This window comes from Syngnathus scovelli, chromosome 18 (assembly GCF_024217435.2).
Source record: "Syngnathus scovelli strain Florida chromosome 18, RoL_Ssco_1.2, whole genome shotgun sequence".
Classification (NCBI taxonomy): Eukaryota; Metazoa; Chordata; class Actinopteri; order Syngnathiformes; family Syngnathidae; genus Syngnathus; species Syngnathus scovelli.
The window spans coordinates 3,720,654-3,726,166 of record NC_090864.1 but is presented as its reverse complement, the minus strand read 5'-3'; the positions used below and the strand labels follow the sequence as shown (position 1 = coordinate 3,726,166).

Genomic DNA, 5,513 nt, shown 5'->3' with positions numbered 1-5,513 from the left:
TTGTTATTGTGTGAAGGCGATGGCCTTCACACATATGTTATTCTACACCATTCTCTATTATTATTATTATTATTATTATTATTATATTTTATTCTCCACACTTTTTTGTCCCGCTTCTTCTTCCACATAATTCATCCGATTCACTCCGTTCCACTTTTGACGTATTCCAAATATTCACGAGATGAGCGCTTCCATTTTTCTCGTTCCGAAAATTTTCCGATTTCGCAAAATTCGCGAATTTACGACAAATTTTTCCCCATTCATTCTCAATGGCAGATTCTACATTTCACATTTACGTCATTCCCCTTTTAAATTCACCTCATTCAGCACATTCAAACCACATTCGGAATGATTCTCGACATTCCCAAAATTCCCAAATTCAAAAATTTCACGTTTTCACGTTAAAAATTCCGACAAAATTTCACGAAATTTCGTTTTTCACCTCTAGTTTCTACATTTTTCAACCGATTCAACCCATTCCAATTTTCAACTGTTCATCTTTTGCCTGCCTATTCCACAACTTCTCACCTACCAAAAATTCCAAAATTTCAAATTTGAAATTCAACCAAATTCTCCAAAATTTCGTTTTTCTACTCTAACTTCTACGTTTTTCAACCGATTCAACCCATTCCAACTTTCAACTGTTCATCTTTTGCCTACCTATTCCACACCTTCCCACTTACCAAAATTTCCAAATTTTCAATTTTGAAATTCAACCAAATTCTACAAAATTTGGTTTTTCTACTCTAATTTCTACATTTTTCAACCGATTCAACCCATTCCAACTTTATTCACTTTGGTCACCTCATCCTTACCATATTCACCCCCTTCACCCCCACTTCCACTATGCTTACACAATTCAACCCTTGACCCCCACTTCCAGTGTGGCGGCCATCTTGGATTGACCCTGAAGTGCTCCCAATGACCCTAGAATGAACCGGAAGTGCCCCAAATCGAACCGGAAGTGACCTTAGGTAAACAGGAAGTGACCTTAGGTAAACCGGAAGTGACCCCAAATCAAACCGGAAGTGACCTTTTTAAACCGGAAGTGACCTTTTTAAACCGGAAGTGACCCCAAATAAACCGGAAGTGACCTCAGCTAGACCGGAAGTGCCTCTAATCAAACCGGAAGTGACCCAAATAGACCGGAAGTGACCCAAATCAACCCGGAAGTGAACTTATTTCAAAATTAACTGCCCTAAATAGCTACATTAGGCGCTAACTTTTGCATTTTTTGTCCGATTGAACCCGTTTCAACATTTTAACCCCAAAAGTGAACCTCCTGAAGCTTTTTTTTTACGTTTTGTTCCAAATTTCAAAATATTTTGGCGCAATTGCTTTTTCTTTTGATTCCCATTCATTCTCTATGGGGATTCAACATTTGCTCTCACTTCTACATTTTTTAACCGATTCAACCCGTTCCAACATTCAACTCTTCATCCTTTGCCTGCCTATTCCACAACTTTCCACTTACCAAAATTCTCTACAATTTCGTTTTTCTACTCTTTTTTCCACATTTTTCAACCGATTCAACCCATTCCAACTTTATTCACTTTGTTTACCTTATGCTTACCATATTCACCTCCTTCACCCACACTTCCAGTGTGGCGGCCATCTTGGATTGACCCTGAAGTGCCCCCAATGAACCCAGAATGTACCGGAAGTGCCCCATATCAAGCCGCAAGTGACCTTAGGTAAACAGGAAGTGACCTTAGGTAAACCGGAAGTGACCCCAAATCAAACCGGAAGTGACCTTTTTAAACCGGAAGTGACCTTTTAAAACCGGAAGTGACCCCAAATAAACCGGAAGTGACCTCAGCTGGACCGGAAGTGCCTCTAATCAAACCGGAAGTGACCCAAATCAAACCGGAAGTGACCTTATTTCAACATTAACTGCCCTAAATAGCTACATTAGTCGCTAACTTTTGCATTTTTTGTCCGATTGAACCCGTTTCAACATTTTAACCCCAAAGGTGAACCTCCTGAAGCTGTTTTTTTTCGTTTTGTTCCAAATTTTACAATATTTTGGCGCAATTATTTTTTCTTTTAATTCCCATTCATTCTCTATGGGGATTCAATATTTGCTCTAACTTCTACATTTTTTAACCAATTCAACCCGTTCCAACATTTGACTGTTCATCTTTTGCCTACCTATTCCACAACCTCCCACTTACCAAAAATTCCAAACTTCAAATTTGAAATTCAACCAAATTCTCCAAAATTTAGTATTACACTTCTGTTTTCCACATTTCTCAAGAAATTCAACTCATTTCAACATCATTCGGCATCATTCCCAAAGAAGTGATTCAAAGTCTTCGCCTTCACACGCAATTTCTCCAGAAATTGCATTTTCTAGTTATTATTATTATTCTATTTTATTCTCCACACTTTTTTGTCCCGCTTCTTCTTCCACATAATTCATCCGATTCACTCCGTTCCACTTTTGACGTATTCCAAATATTCACGAGATGAGCGCTTCCATTTTTCTCGTTCCGAAAATTTTCCGATTTCGCAAAATTCGCGAATTTACGACAAATTTTTCCCCATTCATTCTCAATGGCAGATTCTACATTTCACATTTACGTCATTCCCCTTTTAAATTCACCTCATTCAGCACATTCAAACCACATTCGGAATGATTCTCGACATTCCCAAAATTCCCAAATTCAAAAATTTCACGTTTTCACGTTAAAAATTCCGACAAAATTTCACGAAATTTCGTTTTTCACCTCTAGTTTCTACATTTTTCAACCGATTCAACCCATTCCAATTTTCAACTGTTCATCTTTTGCCTGCCTATTCCACAACTTCTCACCTACCAAAAATTCCAAAATTTCAAATTTGAAATTCAACCAAATTCTCCAAAATTTCGTTTTTCTACTCTAACTTCTACGTTTTTCAACCGATTCAACCCATTCCAACTTTCAACTGTTCATCTTTTGCCTACCTATTCCACACCTTCCCACTTACCAAAATTTCCAAATTTTCAATTTTGAAATTCAACCAAATTCTACAAAATTTGGTTTTTCTACTCTAATTTCTACATTTTTCAACCGATTCAACCCATTCCAACTTTATTCACTTTGGTCACCTCATCCTTACCATATTCACCCCCTTCACCCCCACTTCCACTATGCTTACACAATTCAACCCTTGACCCCCACTTCCAGTGTGGCGGCCATCTTGGATTGACCCTGAAGTGCTCCCAATGACCCTAGAATGAACCGGCAGTGCCCCAAATCGAACCGGAAGTGACCTTAGGTAAACAGGAAGTGACCTTAGGTAAACCGGAAGTGACCCCAAATCAAACCGGAAGTGACCTTTTTAAACCGGAAGTGACCTTTTTAAACCGGAAGTGACCCCAAATAAACCGGAAGTGACCTCAGCTAGACCGGAAGTGCCTCTAATCAGACCGGAAGTGACCCAAATAGACCGGAAGTGACCCAAATCAACCCGGAAGTGAACTTATTTCAACATTAACTGTCATAAATAGCTACATTAGGCGCTAACTTTTGCATTTTTTGTCCGATTGAACCCGTTTCAACATTTTAACCCCAAAAGTGAACCTCCTGAAGCTGTTTTTTTACGTTTTGTTCCAAATTTCAAAATATTTTGGCGCAATTGCTTTTTCTTTTGATTCCCATTCATTCTCTATGGGGATTCAACATTTGCTCTCACTTCTACATTTTTTAACCGATTCAACCCGTTCCAACATTCAAATGTTCATCCTTTGCCTGCCTATTCCACAACTTTCCACTTACCAAAATTCTCTACAATTTCGTTTTTCTACTCTTTTTTCCACATTTTTCAACCGATTCAACCCATTCCAACTTTATTCACTTTGTTTACCTTATGCTTACCATATTCACCTCCTTCACCCACACTTCCAGTGTGGCGGCCATCTTGGATTGACCCTGAAGTGCCCCCAATGAACCCAGAATGTACCGGAAGTGCCCCATATCAAGCCGCAAGTGACCTTAGGTAAACAGGAAGTGACCTTAGGTAAACCGGAAGTGAACCCAAATCAAACCGGAAGTGACCTTTTTAAACCGGAAGTGACCTTTTAAAACCGGAAGTGACCCCAAATAAACCGGAAGTGACCTCAGCTGGACCGGAAGTGCCTCTAATCAAACCGGAAGTGACCCAAATCAAACCGGAAGTGACCTTATTTCAACATTAACTGCCCTAAATAGCTACATTAGTCGCTAACTTTTGCATTTTTTGTCCGATTGAACCCGTTTCAACATTTTAACCCCAAAGGTGAACCTCCTGGAGCTGTTTTTTTTCGTTTTGTTCCAAATTTTACAATATTTTGGCGCAATTATTTTTTCTTTTAATTCCCATTCATTCTCTATGGGGATTCAATATTTGCTCTAACTTCTACATTTTTTAACCAATTCAACCCGTTCCAACATTTGACTGTTCATCTTTTGCCTACCTATTCCACAACCTCCCACTTACCAAAAATTCCAAACTTCAAATTTGAAATTCAACCAAATTCTCCAAAATTTAGTATTACACTTCTATTTTCCACATTTCTCAAGAAATTCAACTCATTTCAACATCATTCGGCATCATTCCCAAAGAAGTGATTCAAAGTCTTCGCCTTCACACGCAATTTCTCCAGAAATTGCATTTTCTAGTTATTATTATTATTCTTCTATTTTATTCTCCACACTTTTTTGTCCCGCTTCTTCTTCCACATAGTTCATCCGATTCACTCCGTTCCACTTTTGACGTGTTCCAAATATTCACGAGATGAGCGCTTCCATTTTTCTCGTTCCGAAAATTTTCCGATTTCGCAAAATTCGCGAACTTACGACAAATTTTCCCCATTCATTCTTAATGGCAGATTCGACATTTCACATTTACATCATTCCACTTTTTTCTACATTGTTCAACCGATTCAACTCATTCCAACTTTCAACTGTTCATCTTTTGCCTACCTATTCCACAACTTCCCACTTACCAAAAATTCCAAATTTGAAATTCAACCAAATTCTCCAAAATTTCGTTTTTCCACTCTAACTTTTACGTTTTTCAACCGATTCAACCCATTCCAACTTTCAACTGTTCATCTTTTTCTAACTATTCCACAACTTCCAACTTATGAAAAATTCCAAATTTTCAAATTTGGAATTCAACCAAATTCTCAAAAATTTTGTTTTTCTACTCTAATTTCTACATTTTTCAACCGATTCAACTCATTCCAACTTTCAACTCTTCATCTTTTGCCTACCTATTCCACAACTTCCCACTTACCAAAAATTCCATATTTGAAATTCAACCAAATTCTCCAACATTTTGTTTTTCTACTCTAATTTCTACATTGTTCAACCGATTCAACCCATTCCAACTTTCAACTCTTTATCTTTTGCCTACCTATTCCACAACTTCCGACTTACCAAAAATTCCAAATTTGGAATTCAACCAAATTCTCAAAAATTTTGTTTTTCTACTCTAATTTCTACATTTTTTAACCGATTCAACTCATTCCAACTTTCAACTGTTCA

General features: G+C 37.8%; 1 long non-coding RNA gene across 1 annotated transcript in view; it reads right to left on the bottom strand.

The window, feature by feature from the left end:
* LOC137839673 (uncharacterized) overlaps nt 1–5,513 on the bottom strand; it is a 146,236-nt gene that overhangs the window by 51,454 nt on the left and 89,269 nt on the right. The gene's annotated exons all lie outside the window — the stretch shown is intronic.